Below are 18,266 nucleotides of genomic sequence, written 5' to 3'. Positions count from 1 at the left end.
TCTCTTCATCTTTCTCCCCATTTCTTTAATTTCAAAATCTCTCCCTCCATTTTTCAAAACTTTTTTGTGTGAACTACTTTTGTTCTAAACTTTGACCATTTTTAAAAAAAGATAGAAACTTTGGCCTTATGCCATTGCATTTTCAAACTTATTTTCTTAAATCAAACTTGTAAATAAACTTAATTATACTTGACTTAAACTTTCAAAAAGCCAAAAAATTAACTAACCCATTCAAATCATTTTAGGGCTTTGTGCATTTCAAACTTAATTTTGTTAAAATCAACCAACTCATTTTGAAATTTGTAGCACAAACTACGAGGTTTTGATCCCTCATTTTTATCTTGGTACGTAGGCACAAGACCGAAGGTTTTGTCAAACACAAAAATATAATTAATGAATTCTTTTCTCATCCCCCCATTCTATTTGTTTGTAAACATCACTTTGTACAAAATACATATGCACACAAAAAAGGGCTCCCTAGGAGTACCTAGGACACTTTGTGTGCTAACACCTTCCCTTTGTGTAACCAACCCCCTTACCTGTGATCTCTGACTTTTATTAGTTTTTATTTGAAAAATTCTTACTATTTGGGTTTTGTTCGTACTTTACCCCTTTTCCCTTGAAACAATAAAAGCGCGGTGGCGGCTCTTGTTATTTGATCTCTAGCTTGTCAATAGCTTGATGATCATGAATTTCCCGCTACAGAAATTAAGTGGCGACTCTGCTGGGGACAGAGTCTCTAGTGGGTTTAGCCTACTTTTTGTGTGAATATATTTGTATATATGTGATGTTTGTATATATGTATGTGTGATATAATCTGCATGTCGTGCTTGGTGATCTCTGAGTGGTGAGATAAGTTCTAACCCGAACTTGAGTGCAATTAAGATAGGAGGATGGTATAGTCATGTTCGACTTGTGTGGAGTAGTTCTTAACAAGTTGGCTTGAGATCCATCTGCTCAGTGGAGACTCCTTTGGATTTGGAAATGTCACACAAGTATTTGTGGTTAGGCATTACTATTTCTAATTGGGTCTGAGAAGCTGAGGACCTTAGAACCCCTAACCCATCTTGGCCTATTTAGGACGTAGTGCAGAAACTGTTCAGGTGTAGACTTGATAACAGTTGTTACACGATACTACACTCAGACGAGTTTCTCTTGAGAATATTATGGGTCGGTGAGTCAGTCATCTTAACCTGTAATATCCGATAGATGGAATTAAGACTCTGAGAACTTTTTAGAACATGATCTACAGGTTTTACCCTTAGTTCACTCCTTTGGGATGGTTCTTACCCAGACTCCACGCTCGTGACTTGCAACAAACCCTTGATTCTTGGTTGATCCAATCAAGTCTTGTCAATATCAATGGAACTTGGGTGTTGATAAGGTGTAAACCATAATCCACCAAAATGGATGATTGATCTTGACAATGACTTGATTCATCCCTTGAACTTTGTTTGCCTTGTGTGTGATCCCTTATTTGTGTTTGTTGCATTCATGCATTCATGCGCATCATAACATTCATCACACGAAAATTTCAAGGAACTAAGGTATTATTTACAAATATTTTCAGACCATGGATTGTGGACGAAGGAACACTAAGAAGTACAGTTTCAGATGTCCCGACCTGAAAGAGTTAAGGAAGCTAGCATCTTTTGTATTAGATCCCTTGGACTTCAAACAACGTCATGGGAAGCTTCTGTCCATCTTGTCTGCTGATGTAGTGGAAGGATTGATGAGTGTATTGGTGCAGTTCTATGATCCTCTCTACCATTGTTTCGCTTTCCCAGATTTTCAGCTTGTGCCTACATTGCAGGAGTATTCTCATCTTTTGGGGATACCTGTTTCTAGTTGAGTACCTTTTAGTGGATTGAAGGAGATTCCCCGATCTAGTATTATTGTTGAAGCTCTTCACTTGAAGAAGTACGAGATAGAGGCTCATTGGGTGAGGAAAGGAGGGTTATTTGGGTTGCCATCTGTTTTCTTCATCAAGGAAGCTACCACTTTTGCTCAAGCTGGTAGTGTAGACGCTTTTGAAGCTATCTTTGTGTTTCTCATCTATGGATTAGCTTTGTTCCCTAACATTGACGGTTTTGTTGATGTTAACGCCATTAGACTTTTCTTGATTGGGAATCCTGTGCCTACTTTGTTGGGTGATATGTATTTCTCTTTGTATCTAAGGAATTCTAAAGGTGGTGGAACTATTTTCTGTTGCATTCCTCTTCTGTACAAGTGGTTTATTTCACACTTGCCTCAGACACCTGCTTTTGTGGAGAAAAAACAATGTCTACGGTGGTCTCAGAGACTTATGTCTCTCACTAATGATGATATAATTTGGTATGATCCGTCCTTAAGCAACTTGAAGATTATTGATAGTTGTGGTGAATTCTCCAATGTGCCCCTCATTGGTACACAAGGAGGAATTAGCTATAACCCTGCTTTGGCTCGTCGTCAACTTGGGTTCCCCTTGAGAGACAAACCTAATAACACTTTGTTAGAAGGTCTTTTCTATAAAAAGGGTAAAGATCCCAAATATTTGAAGCAGAAGATTGTGCATGTTTGGCATAATGTGCATAGGAAAGGAAGATCCGAGCTTGGTCCGCGTAATTGTGTAACTTTGGAAGCTTACACTCTTTGGGTGAAGAAGAGAGCTATGGAGTTGAAGATGCCTTATCCTTGTGAAAGACCTATGTCTATGGTTATGGTTGAGCCACTAACTCTCCCTAACCAAGATGTAGAGGAGTTGGAAGACGCGCTCATCAAGATGAAGCAAGAGAAGGATATGTGGGAATAGCGTTTCCATGCTTTGAGCAAGAAGCATGAAGAGTTGCATTTGGAGTCTAAGGACAAAGATGCATTGATTGAGCTACTTGAAGACCGAGTGACAAAGAGACAGAGAGAGCCAGAGGTTTCATCTTCTAGCATGCCTCAGCCTTCCGTTGCTTGGAAGAAGATTATTGACCAGTTTGTCCTCGAGAAGACTCAGATGAAGGCTTCTTTTGAGACCGAGACTCGTCGCATTCGAAGGAAGTACGCACCTTCAGCTAGATCTTCTGACATTGTTGTTAGGGATCCTTAGGATGACTAGTCTCCTTTTCTCTTGTATCTTTTTATTTTGGTTTCTGAAATTATGCTCAGTGTAATCCTTCCAATTTATATAAATAAAAAGAGATTTTTGGTCATATCAAAATTATTGCAATTGCCATTTCAGTATTATATATTTGCAAATGATATAGTAAGGTCCTTGGAAATAAAAAAATAATCAAGCATTACATCTCATGCATCATTTGCATAAGCAGGGTTTTTGCCAGGTGTCTGATTGGTGTTCTTTTGTGCTTTAGCCAAGTTGACTCACCGGTACAACACTCAAGTCAATCATCAGAAAATCATGGAACACCTTGAGCAAGAGTACAGAGAGCTGAAGGACGAGATCGCTCGACTGACTGCCATGATGGAGTCAGTTCTTGCTGCTCAAAGCCAAGCTTCTCCAACACCTGCAACTCCTCCTGTGAGGAAAATTATTTATGAAGTGGTTACCTCTACTGTGCCTGCTGCCACCGCCCACTTCACACCAAACTTGCCTGCCGGATTCCCGTGGGGAATGCCGCCCAATTTTGTGCCAGAAGGTTTTGCTCCCACTTTTGCTTCCGTGCCGGCATCTAGTCTGGTCATGTCCGTGCCACTTCCAGTTATGCACACTTTGCCTCGCGTAGAGGATACCATCTATCACTCCGAGCCGTCTGAGGGTCCGGATGTCTATGAGAAGATGGACGAAATGAAAGACCAATTTCTTGAGTTGCGCAAGGAATTGAAGACGCTGAGAGGTAAAGATCTGTTTGGGAAGAGTGCTGCCGAATTGTGCTTGGTACCCAATGTGAAAATCCCAGTGAAATTCAAAGTGCTTGACTTTGAGAAGTATAAGGGGAACTCTTGTCCACTCAGTCATCTTGTGATGTATGCCCGCAAGATGTCAACTCAAACAGATAATGACCAATTGCTGATTCACTACTTCTAGGATAGCCTGACAGGTGTTACACTTCGTTGGTATATGGGGTTAGATAGTGCAAGCATCTGCACTTTCAATGACCTGGGAGAGGCTTTTGTGAAGCAGTACAAGTACAACGTGGATATGGCGTCGGATAGGGACCAACTGAGGTTCATGTCTCAGAAAGATAAGGAGACGTTCAAGGAGTATGCGCAACGATGGAGGGAGTTGGCTGCCCAGGTCACTCCTCCTTTGGAGGAGAAAGAGATGACAAAAATGTTTCTAAAAACCCTGAGTTCATTTTACTATGAACGTATGATTGCTAGTGCCCCAAGTGATTTTACCGAAATGGTAAATATGGGGATGAGACTTAAGGAAGGGCTCCGTGAAGGACGATTGTCAAAAGATGAGGTGTCGACAAGCAAGAAGTATGGAAGTAGTTTCAGTAAGAGGAAAGATAGTGAGACCAACGCAATTTCCAGTGGGAGGCAGAGGAGGCCTCAGATCAGAAGATATCCACCACCCCGTCAACATCATCATCATCAAGTATCTTCCATTATTCCAGTACTTTCTAATAAGCAAACAACACCAATTCAACAACAGCAACATCAATATCAAAATCAATGTCAACAACAACAACCGCAACAAAGAACAAACACCTACAACAACAATTCCAACAACAATCATCATCAACAACAGAATTTCGAGAGGAAGAAGGTCTCTTTTGACCCGATTCCTATGTCATATGCAGAACTGTACCCATCGTTAGTCCTCAAAAACTTGATTCAACCGAGGAACCCATCGCAGATCCCATAACCACTTCCCTGGTGGAATAAACCCGAGCTTCGTTGTGCTTTTCATTAGGGTGCACTTAGGCACGATATTGAAAACTGTTATCCATTGAAATATGAGGTGCAAAAGCTTATGAAGAGTGGTATGGTGTCTTTTGAAGACCGCGCGCCTAATGTAAAAGCTAACCCTTTTCCCTCTCATGGGAACTCTTCAGTTAACATGGTGGACGGGTGTCCTGGTGAGTACAAAGTTTTTGATGTACATTTTATCCGTGGATCCTTGGTGCAGATACACAAGGACATCTGTATGGTGAGTGACTGTGAACATGACCATGATGGTTGTGTTGTTTGTAGCGTGAACCCAAGGGGGTGTGTTGTTGTGAAAAGGGACATCCGGCGTCTGATGGATGAAGGCATGATTTAGATTTGTCAATCCCGTCATGAAGATGACGACGTCAATGTCATAGTACCCGTTTTCAAGCAACCAAAGCGGTTAGTAATCCAGTATGATAACAACAGTAACAAGAACGTCAACAATAGATCAGTTTCACCGTTGGTAATACGGTTAGCGGGCCCAGTCCTGTATGCATCTGATAAGGTTGTACCGTATCAATACAATGCTATAATGATAGAGAATGGTCAAGAGGTACCGTTACCTATGACCAGTTCAGTGGTGAGAATTGCAGATGTTACGAAGGTGACCCGCAGTGGTCGAGTTTTTGGACCGGTGTTCCCGGAGAATAGAGAAGAAACAATGGTTGGTAAGAAAGCGGAGGTGCCCTATGTAGATCCAATTGGTTATTCAAAGGATAAGTCTGGTGAATCCAGTAACTTGAAAGCCAATGATGATGATGAGGTACTCCGATTGATTAAAAGGAGTGAATTTAATGTGGTTGAGCAGTTGCTCCAGACTCCCTCAAAGATTTCCGTGTTGTCTCTGTTTTTGAATTTTGAAGCGCACAGAGAAGCACTCCAGAGAGTTCTTGAACAGGCACATGTGGAGCAAGATGTTACTGTGGATCAATTTGATCATATTGTAGCTAACATCACTTCATGCAATAATTTGAGCTTTTGCGATGAAGAACTCCCTAAGGAGGGAAGAAATCACAATCTGGCTTTGCATATTTTGACGAAGTGTAAAGAGGATGCTTTGTCAAATGTGCTCGTTGACACCGGTTCGTCACTCAATGTGCTTCTAAAGTCAACATTGTCAAAGTTATCTTACCAGGGAGCGCCCATGAGGTACAGTGGAGTAATTGTCAAAACCTTTGATGGCTCCCGCAAGACAGTTATTGGAGAAGTGGACCTTCCAGTCAAAATAGGTCCGAGTGATTTTCAGATTACTTTCCAGGTAATGGATATTCACCCGGCCTACAGTTGTTTATTGGGAAGGCCATGGATTCATGAGGCAGGGGCTGTTACTTCCACTCTGCACCAGAAGCTCAAATTTGTCAAGAATGGCAAGCTAGTAATTGTGGGAGGTGAAAAAGCACGGTTGGTTAGCCATCTGTCATCTTTCTCCTATGTGGAAGCTAAGGATGAGGTTGGAACTCCGTTCCAAGCCTTACCTATTGCTGTTGAGAAGAGTGTTGGGGCACCTATGTCCTCTCTGAAAGATGCTTAGAAGATTGTTGAAGAAGGTGCTATTGATCAGTGGGGGCGCGTGGTAGAGGTCCCCGACAACAGAGGTAGAACTGGTTTGGGTTTCCAAAAGGGCTCGTCAACCGTTAGATCTGAAAAGATGCAACTCAGCTTCCGTAGTGGAGGGTTCATTCATGGGAATGAACAACACTTAGCTGCTGTGCTAGAGGATAATGAAGAGGAAGACTGCACCAACTTTGTAACGCATGGAAAGACATGCAGCAATTGGACTGCCGTTGATATTCCTGTTATTTTGCATCGATCTAAGTAATTGCTTTTATATTTTAAAATCCTTCTCCTATGCCTAAGGGAGAAGTGAACATTGTGTGGGCATTTTAAATTGATCATCAATAAAATTAATTCTATTCATCCACATAAATAAACAATATAATTGTCCATCTGCATAATATTTGGTCACTAATTCACTTCTCTAAAATCAAAATATCAAATCATTATGCAGGTTGGTTCCTAACCCCATTGAATACAATGATCCTTCTCCTTCTCCAAATTTTGAATTTCCTGTGTTTGACGCCGAGGAGGAAAGTGATGTAGAAGTGAGTGATGAATTGTCTCGTCTTCTTGAGCAAGATGAAAAGATTATTCAGCCGTTTGAAGAGCAGATTGAGCTAGTCAACTTAGGTTCCGAGGATGATATGAAGGAAGTCAAGATTGGATCTCGACTGTGTCCAGATGCTAAGAAGGGGTTGATTGATCTTCTTCGAGAGTATTCAGATGTGTTTGCTTGGTCCTATCAAGACATGCCTGATTTGGATTATGACATTGTGGAGCATAGATTGCCGTTGAAGCCAGAATGCCTGCTAGTCAAGCAGAAGTTGAGAAGAACGCATCCTGATATGGTTGTGAAGATCAAAGAGGAAGTTCAGAAGCAGATTGACGCCGGTTTCCTTGTGACAACTGAGTATCCGTAATGGGAGGCCAATATTGTGCCTGTGCCGAAGAAAGATGGAAAAGTCTGCATGTGTGTTGACTATAGAGATTTGAATAAAGCCAGTCCGAAAGATGATTTCCCTCTGCCACACATTGATATGTTGGTAGACAATACTTCTAAATTCAAAGTCTTTTCTTGTATGGATGGATTTTCCGGATATAATCAGATCAAGATGGCGCCCGAGGATATGAAAAAGACCACATTCATTACACCCTGGGGAACATTCTGTTATAAAGTGATGGCTTTCGGTTTAAAGAATGCTGGTGCGACTTACCAGAGAGCAATGACTACTCTTTTTCATGATATGATGCATAAAGAGATTGAAGTATATGTCGATGACATGATTGCTAAGTCAATTGATGAAGAGGAACATATTGAGCATTTGTTGAAGTTGTTCCAGCGTTCGAGGAAGTATCAACTCCGTTTGAATCCCAATAAGTGTACTTTTGGTGTTCGTTCTGGTAAGTTGTTGGGCTTTATTGTCAGCGAGAAGGGTATTAAAGTTGATCCTGCCAAGGTCAAAGCAATACAAGAGATGCCTGTGCCCAAAACTGAGAAGCAAGTCAGAGGTTTTCTCGGCCGCTTGAATTACATTTCCAGATTCATTTCCCACATGACTGCCACATGTGCGCCTATATTCAAGCTTCTTCGGAAAGATCAGTCTTGTGATTGGACCGAAGATTTCCAGAGAGCATTTGATAGTATCAAGGAATATTTGCTTGAGCCACCGATTTTGTCTCCGCCTGTTGAAGGAAGACCATTGATCATGTATTTGATTATGCTCGAAGATAGTATGAGTTGTCTCCTTGGTCAGCAAGATGAGACTTGGAAGAAAGAATTTGCAATTTACTACCTCAGTAAGAAGTTCACCGACTGTGAGACTCGGTATTTTATGCTTGAGAAAACTTGTTGCGCATTGGCTTGGGCTGCTAAGCGTCTGCGTCAATATATGCTGAATCACACCACTTGGTTGATATCTAAAATGGATCCAATCAAGTATATATTTGAGAAGCCTGCTTTAACTGGGAGAATTGCCCGTTGGCAGATGTTGTTGTCGGAGTATGATATCGAATACCAATCTCAGAAAGCGATCAAAGGTAGTATCTTGGCTGACCATTTGGTTCACCAACCAATTGAATATTACCAGTCAGTACAATATGACTTTCCTGATGAAGAGATTTTGTACTTGAAAATGAAAGATTGTGATGAACCATTGCTAGAAGAAGGGCCAGAACCTGGTTCCCGTTGGGGCATGGTATTTAATGGAGTTGTTAATAAATATGGAAATGGCATTGGAGCAGTGATTATTACTCCGAAAGGCACACATTTACCATTTACAGCTAGATTGACTTTCAAGTCTACAAACAACATGGCAGAATATGAAGCTTGGTTTATGGGGCTTGAGGAGGCCATGAATCTCAGAATCAAGTATTTGGATGTCTTCGGTGATTCGGCTTTGGTTGTGAATCAAATCAAAGGAGAATGGGAGACAAATCAACCTGGTTTAATACCATATAGAGATTATGCGAGGAGGATTTCAACTTTCTTTACAAAGGTTGAATTTCACCATATTCCTCGAGATGAGAACTGGATGGCAGATGCTCTTGCAACGTTGGCATCAATGATTGTAGTGAAATATTGGAATGAAGTTCCCAATTTATCTGTGATGCGTCTTGATAGGCCAGCTCATGTGTTTGTTGTTGAAGAGATCAAAAATGAGAAGCCATTGTATTACGACATCAAATGTTTCCTCCAAAGTCAGATTTACCCGCCTGGGGCATCTTTGAAAGATAAGAAGACTTTGAGAAGATTAGCCAGTAATTTCTACTTGAATGATGATGTAGTGTACAAGAGAAACTTCGACATGGTTTTGCTCAGATGCGTGGATAGACACGAAGAAGACTTGTTGATGACTGAAGTGCATGAAGGTTCCTTTGGTACTCATTCCAATGGACATGCAATGGCAAAGAAGATGTTGCGAGCAGGTTACTATTGGCTGACAATGGAATCTGACTGTTGCAAATTTGTGAAGAAATGCCACAAGTGTCAAATCTATGCTGATAAGATTCATGTTGCCCCGACACTTTTGAATGTTATCTCTTCCCCATGGCCCTTCTCCATGTGGGGAATTGATATGATTGGGATGATTGAGCCCAAAGTTTCGAATGGACCTCGTTTCATTTTCGTGGCAATTGACTACTTCACAAAATGGGTTGAAGTGGCATCGTACGCGAATGTAACCAAGCAAGTTGTTGTAAGGTTTATCAAGAATCAGATTATATGCCGTTATGGTGTGCCAAGTAAGATCATTACTGATAATGGATCGAACTTGAATAACAATATGGTGGAAGCTCTTTGCAAAGACTTCAAGATTGCACATCATAATTCTTCTCCCTATAGACCCAAGATGAATGGGGCTATTGAAGCTGCGAATAAGAACATTAAGAAGATTATCCAGAAGATGGTTGTCACATACAAGGATTGGCATGAGATGCTCCCGTTTTCTTTGCATGGGTATCGTACATCCGTCCGCACTTCAACAGGGGAAACCCCTTTCTCTCTTGTGTATGGTATGGAAGCAGTGCTCCCCGTAGAGGTTGAGATTCCTTCATTACGTGTGCTCATGGAAGCCAAGTTGACTGAAGTTGAATGGTGCCAGACTAGGTTTGACCAGCTGAATTTAATTGAAGAGAAGAGGTTGACTGCCATGTGTCATGGTGAGTTATATCAGCAGAGAATGAAGAAATCTTTTGATAAGAAGGTCAAACCTCGTGTGTTCAGAGAAGGTGACCTTGTGCTCAAGAAGATTTTATCGTTCAAACCAGATTCTAGAGGAAAATGGACTCCCAATTATGAAGGCCCATATGTTGTTAAGAGAGCCTTTTCAGGCGGTGCATTGATTCTTACAACTATGGATGGTGAAGAGTTCACTCGTCCTGTGAATGCATATGAAGTCAAGAAATACTTTGTCTAAAAAGAAAAGAACAACTCGCTAAGTTGAAAACCCGAAAGGGCGACTTAGGAAAAAAAGAGCGTCTCGGTGGATTGAAAACCCGAAAGGGCGATCCAGGCAAAAGTTAGAGACATTAAAAAATATAAAAGAATTTCCCGATAAGTTGAGTACCCCACCTTGGGGCAACTTATGCAAAAATTAGGGATTATGGCAAGTAACTGCATTCTGCTGGTCTTCAGTGGTTTTGAAGACTTGTTTGAGCACAAGGGTTAACATTAGTTCATCTCCAGCAGCGGTCAAGAACATAGTGGATATCAAGATTTGGTAGGAGGATTAAGGATCATTTGTATTCAATGTAACCCTTTTCCATGTAAATTACCATTTTCAACTTTATAAAATCTATGGAGTCTTATCATTTACAGACTACCATTCCAATAAATAAAGTTGAGCTTTTATCCAATTATTTCTACTCTTTATTTACTTCAGCCAATAGTTTTAAATTTTATTATGATCATTTTGGAATTAAATTTTTAAAAATCAAAATCAAGTTTTTTTTAACATATAAAAGCAAGAACTTTTCCAAAGCAAGTAAAAAGAATATCAACAGCATTTCAATGGAAAGCAAGTCCTTAAATGCGAAACATCTGAGGTTCCCCAAGCTGTTAACCCTTCGGGTATCCCTAGACATCAGTATTGTTTCAGTTCCTCGGTGGAATGATTGATCCCCGGTGGAGCTTCTTTATTTATTCCCAGCTGAGTTGGTTGATTCAGATACCCTGTGGCGTGTCCTTGTCCCCAATAGAGTTTCGGCCCTTCCTCAGCGGAGTTCGTTTTTCCTCAGCAGGTAGATCTTCATTGGAGATGTTTGATCTTCCCTAGTAGATTGCTTTGGTGTCCCCACCAATCGTCGTATCTTTGCTCCCAGTCAGAGTTTCTTCCTAGTTTCTGAGCAGCATTTTGTTGATTGTTTCTCTGTAGGGTTGTCTCCCATTTTTTATGGTGTTGACCTAAAATTCCCCACAAATTGGATGTTCTTTCCTCAGCAGATCTCCTCCGTCTTTCCCCAACCAGGGTTGAGCCTTTGGGATGTTGATCTCTCTGTTCTCTAGCAGTTTGTCTCCATGATTTGTGGATTGACCGAGGATTGTACCAGTGGTTCAATTTCTTTGTGACACCTCTGTATCCTTCGTGATCGTTTTGTCACCATAATGATCATACACACACACACACACACACACACACACACATATATATATATATATATATATATATATATATATATTCATATAATTTCATGATTTGCATATCCTGCATCTTCATATTTGATTTATTTGAGATTATCATTCTCTGTTATGGCGGTACTTTATCCCCATACCAAATCTGGTGTCTATCCTCTTTCAATTATAGAGTGTCAGCCCCTTAAGCAGAAAGACTTTAACCTTTCTCCGTTTCCCCACTGAGTTTGTTTCATCGTGGATGATTGTTATTTCAGTTTCCTCTCCAGCAAATTTTCTAGATGAAATTACTCCCCTTGAGTTATGTCCTTATTGGGTTCAGTCTTGATTGATTGTTTTCTTCTAGCTCTTACCTAGATAGATATTTTGGCCTCCTAAGAGTCTATTACCCAGTAATTGGTAATATTCTTCTTAGCTTGTGGTTTGTTACTTCTTGCCCAATACCCAGCAAAAATACCCTTTTTCTCCTCAGCAGAATCCCTAGTGGATATATTTCCCGAAAAATATATCCTTGATGTGTTCATCCTAACCGGTGACGGATATCTTTTCTTCCCCCGCAGGAGTCTATCCTTGATATGTTCACTTTAACCAGTGACGGATATTCTCATTGTTGGTATTCTACCCAGTAAAAAGGTAGTTGTAATTCCTATTTTGGTTCCTCAAAGAGTTAATCCTTGACATGTTCATCTTAACCGATGATGGATTTTCTTCTCCTTGTTGGTCTTCTACCCAGCAACCGGTATTTGTAAATCCTACTTTTCTTCTGTGCAGAGTCAATCCTTGATATGTTCACTTTAATCAGTGACGAATTTTCTCTCCTTTGGTATTCTATCTAGTAACTGATAGATGTAATCCCTATTTTTGCTCCCCTTTTCAGAGTCTATCCTTGATATGTTCACTTTAATCAGTAACGATTTTTCTCTTTGATTGATCTTCTACCCAGTAACCGGTAGTTGTAAATCCTACTTTGTTCCCTCACAAAGTTAATCCTTGATATGTTCATCCTGACTGGTGACGGATTTTTCTCTCCGACGGTTTTCTATCCAAGTTTTCGATAGATATAATGCCTCCCTTCTTGTTCAGTTGGTATATCCTTGATATGTTCATCCTAACCAATGACGGGTATCCTCCTTAACATCCCCAGGAAAGTCTATCCTTGATATGTTCATCCTAACCGATGATAGATTTTCTTCCCTGTCGAGTTTATCCTTGATATGTTCATCCTAACCGATGACGGATTTTCTTCCCTGTCGAGTTTATCCTTGATATGTTCATCCTAACCGATGACAGATACTCTCATGTTTGGTCTTCTGCCCAGTAACTGGTAGTTATAAATCCTATTTTCTGCAGTTTTCCCCAACAAGGTTATTCTTACCCAGTAACCGGTAATGAATATTCCCCCTCGGTTTTTCTCAGCGAGTCATCCTTGATATGTTCATCCTAATCGATGACGGATGTCCTCTCTGTCAGATCTTTATTATCTCCTTACCCAGTAACAGGTAGTAGATAATAGATTTTTGCTCCTCCTGTGTTGAAGTTTATCTTCCCCAGTTGAGTTGAGTGCGCATTTCCTTAGGGAAATCGTTGTTCCCCTGCATGAGTCGAGTACCTCAGTTGTATCCTGATGTATTCGTGTTCCCTGCAGATGTTATTTTCCCGACTGAGTCTTTCCATTTTGTATGGAATCCCTCTAGTCCCCCAGTAGTTTTAAGTCGTAGCCTGACCTACGCACATATCCTTTTATCCCCCCAGAGTCTCTGTCTCCCCAATGAGTTTTCCTTACGGAATGCATCATACTCCTGTGGACTATCGGTCTCTCTGATTTCTTTTTCTCTTTGTGGCAGTATTCCCCCATAAAGCATTAACTTTTGCATTCATATCATTTGTATCATGAGGTCTCTTAGGGACAAAAATTGGTTTCTATATGTTGTTATTTAAGCCCATTCTACTGAGTTGACATGAAGATTTTAACCTTCGCCTCCTCAGTTAGAATGTCCTTAAATAGGGGCATCTGTAAGACCCCAATTTTGACCCTAAGATCCCTCATGCATTTCCATCATAAGAATAAGCATTGGGATCACATCTTGGCATCCTCCTTACCCCTTTTCATTGGGTTTGTTTCGGGAGAGATCACCAAGCACTTTGTGATTATATCATACTTGTATTTTATCATTTCACTAACCAAAATACCAAAAACATGTCTTTGGATTTGTCTAACTCTTTTGTAGGTAGGGCATGATCTCATTGATTCATCAAGATCACATCTAGGGTTTGAGACCTTCATCTGATCAAAACTGGGTCTCCCTAGACCCTATCTGTAAGACCTCAATTTTGACCCTAAGATCCCTCATGAAATTCCATCATAAGCATAAGCATTGTGATCATACCTTGGCATCCTCTTTATCCATCTTTCATTGGGTTTGTTTTGGGAGAGATCACCAAGCACTTTGTGATTATATCATACTTGTATTTTATCATTTCACTAACCAAAATGACAAAAATATGTCTTTGTATCTATCTAACTCTTTTGTAGGTAGGGACATGATTTCCTTGATTCATTGATCACATCTAGGGTTTGATACCCTCATGAACAAAGATCACCATCAAGAATTGATTCAAGAATGGTTATGAGCATCATGTATGAGTTCCAATTGTTTCTTCATGTTATATTGATCAAGTTTTCTTCAAGAGTTTGAGGGTGATTTGCCTTGGAAACCCTAGTTTGACTGGGTATCTTGAGTAACTTCTCCAACAAGCTATCTCATCAATTGATCAAATTTCTAAAGGGACATTTCAAATTTCATCATCTTATGCATATATGATCTACCATGAGCCAAGAAAGTTAAGATAATTGGAAATTAGCAAGTTGGTTGATGGTGGTTGGCCAGATGGATTCATCTGATCAAAACTGGGTCTCCCTAGACCCTATCTCCTACAATTTTCACCATATGAAAATGATTCCAAGAGAAAACTTACTCTAAATGAAATTATAAACAAATTTCATGTTGAGACCTAAGTTTTGCTTGGAAAATCACTTTCTATGTTGAAACATTATAGGTCATTTTCTCTAAACCCTAATTTGAAAGTCAACTTCCCAAGGCCATAACTTGCTCAATTTTTATGAGATGAAATATTTACAAGTGCCACAATCAAATTCAATGTGTCTACTTAAACGTTTATGTTTGGAGTGAGAGCTAATTCAACTTCTTTGCACATGTGATATGAGGCTACATTATAGGTCACTTTTGACCTATACCATTGATCAAGTGATTTTGCCAAACTTCAAAAATGTAAAACTCTATCATTTCAAATCCAAATGACATGAAATTGGTGACCATTTTTAAGGTCTTTGAGAGAGCTACAACGTTCATGAAGACATGTTTCTCATTTGAAGCTCCCATAAAAAGTTAAGCAAGGTGGAATATTGAGACATATGGCTTGACACTTAGAAAATTTTCAATATGTCAAATTTTTCCAAACTTCCACCTCAAACATCTCAAAATTCCAAGCTCTAAATGAAAAAGCGTTCAACATCAAACGTGTTCCTCTTGATCTCACCTTTCCAAAGAGTTAAAGTTGATGCATTTTGGATGAGAAATGCATAGGTTGCGCATGGATTAAACAGGGTGGTATCATGTGTCATGGATCAAACTTCAAGTATCAATGATCAATTGCCTTGCATTCTAAGCTTGCTTCAACATATCTGAACTTCAAATTTGGAATTATAGCAATCATTTGATGGGCCTATGCACGCCCATGCAACTGCTTACCTCACTTTTCCAATTTTGGAAACTTGAATGGAGTGTGCAATTAACACTTGAATCCTCTATAAATTGAAACTCAATTGCTCATAATCAACACACACACTGCGCCAGCTTTGATTCCCCACATAAAACCCTTCACATTGAGAGGATAAATCTTAAAAATTCTGTTAAATTTGAGCTTGAATCTCCACTGTTTTGGAATTCAATTCTCCAGGGGTCCTTTGATTCTAAGTCATTCCATTCCTCTTCTGCAAGCAATTGGAGTGAAGCAAAGCACGATTCAGATCAAGATCTAGCAAGCTCAGACCTCCATTGAAGGTATTTTACCGAAAATTTGATCTCTTCGGTTCTCCTTGTTTCTTGCTCAATTCTCTTGATTATTGTGTTGGACGAAGTCCTACCAATGTAGTTGGAATTTGAAGAAATGGAGGTGATATTCGTGCTCAGTGATGTTTTTTCTTTAAAATCATGTCCCTGTTTGAAATTTTGTTGATGACCAGTCCGGCGAGGCTCGCCGGAGAAGACAACCGGAGCTCTGGCTCCGGTGATGAGGTGTTTTAGGTCTAGACCGTTTGATCCATTTCCCACGTTATAATCTCAGCCATTCCTTTTGATTAACACATTTGCCACGCATTTGAATCACGTGTTGGTGGAACACGCACTATGGATCATCAGATCTGCCACCTCAATTAATGAGGGAGATTTGATGGTCCACGTATTTTTGTAATTTCTGATTTTCCATTTAATTCCATTATTTTAAATAATTCATATTAAATTCAATATTGATCCAAAAAATATGGGACTTTCACTAAAAAATTTCAAATATTTTTCTTTTTCATATTCTGAATTAAAATTATTTTTTGGTTCATTATTGATAGTTTTCATGAAGTAATTGATTTTTCATTTGTTTTTAATTGTTTAAAAATATTTTTAAGTGTCCAAAAAATATGATTTTTTTATCCAAGGTCCTTTGACCTTGTTTGACCTATGATAAATCACATGGCCATTTATTTGGTGTTTTGATGTGATTTTAGGATTTGGACAAAACATATTTGAATTTAATGCATTATTTTAATATTTTTAATTGAATAAATGCCATTTTAATTGTGTTGACCATTTGGATTGACTTATTTGAGTTTCTCATATGTTGTAAGGCCTTGGTCAAGGTTGATTTGACTTTGTCAAGTTATTATTATTGGATTTAGGGGATTGATGGAATGTACATTCCATCTCCCAAAATGAATGAATAAATTAATTTGGTAAAAGTCCTCCTTTGACCAATTTGTGATCTCATTCATCCCTTGCCCTCTTCATCTAATTCCACTTCTTCATCCATTCATTTCAAATGGCCAATGACATCTATAAGTCTTAATGCTAGTTGATTGAAAGATTAACATGAGTATGGATGAGATTAGGCCCCACCATTGCATATTTTGTGTGTGTGGTATGTTTAATGAGCATAGTTCTTAATTCTATGCCTCCAACATGCATTAACACCAAAAGTCTATTGCCCGACCTCAAATAGTTGTAACTTCTACATAAGTCCAATTATGATTGTTTAACATAGCGCTAAATTTGTGACATAAAAGGCATAAGTATTCTAGTTAGTGAGATTGTAAGTCTCCCCTCTTCCATGATATTGTGTGGAAACTTGGCCTTCTTTACTTCCTTTGGAAGATGTTTTGGTTCAAGGTTCCATGCTTGTGGCAAGTGGGTTGAGTGTTCTTCAAAGAATGTCTTGACATCAAAAAGCAAAACAAAACTAACCATTAACTTACTAACCATTAACCTTTACTTTCAAGCTTTTACTTTCAATGCAATTTATTTTTTATTATCATTTGTCATTGTACATATCATTCTAATTGTTTATGTTTATGCAATTTTCACTTTGTCCACTTGGACCATATTGTGTGATATACTTTGTTGCTTTGTTTGTTTGATTGGTCTTTGACCACTAAGGCACATAATAATAACAAAAACCCTAAAAGACAATTTGAGTGCACTGTTATTTTGATCTCCCCAATTGGATTTAGAATTTAGGCAACATTCCTTTGCTAATGGACTTGGCCAATGCTAATTTGTTGAAAGACCAAGAACTTGCAAGCTTGAATTCATCTGATACATCATTCAAGATCCCTCAAGATTCATCTGCAACATTGATCCCTGTTAAGCTGTTATGTTGAACCTATGACTTGTGGAATTCATCTGCTACATAGGATATTCTAAAGAAGATCATTGAAGTGGATAAGCTTGGATGAGGCCATCTTTATTTGATGCCTTTGCTCTTCAAGATTGATAATTGTGTGTTTTGTATGTTGTTTGATTCTAAAACGTCCAAGGGAATTCTGGGTTTCTATTGACATACTTGTCTATTGGATTGCTCCCATTTGGTCAGATCTTTTCAACTTTAAACTTTTAAAGTTCTTGTATCTAGGGTAGTCTCTTCATCTTCTCCCCATTTCTTTAATTTCAAAAATCTCTCCCTCCATTTTTAAAACCTTCTTTGTGTGAACTATTTTTGTTCTAAACTTTGACCACTTCCAAAAAAAGTAGAAACTTTGGCCTTATGCCTTTGCATTTTCAAACTTATTTTCTTAAATCAAACTTGTAAATAAACTTAACTATACTTGACTTAAACTTTCAAAAAAGCCAAAAAGAACTAACTTATTCAAACCATTTTTAGGCCTTTGTGCCTTTCAAGCTTAATTTTTGTTAAAACCATCCAACTCACTTTGAAATTTCTAGCACGAACTACGAGGGTTTGATCCCTCATTTATATGTTGGTACGTAGGCACAAGATCGAAGGCCTTGTCAAACAAAAAAAATATAATTAATCAATTCTCTTCTCATCCCCCATTCTATTTGTCTATAAACATCACTTTGTACAAAATATACATGCACATAAAAAGGGCTCCCTAGGAGTACCTAGGATACTTTGGGCATTAACACCT

The sequence above is a fragment of the Lathyrus oleraceus genome, chromosome 2, assembly GCF_024323335.1.
Source record: "Lathyrus oleraceus cultivar Zhongwan6 chromosome 2, CAAS_Psat_ZW6_1.0, whole genome shotgun sequence".
Lineage (NCBI taxonomy): Eukaryota > Viridiplantae > Streptophyta > Magnoliopsida > Fabales > Fabaceae > Lathyrus > Lathyrus oleraceus.
Note: the sequence above shows the minus strand (reverse complement) of the source record.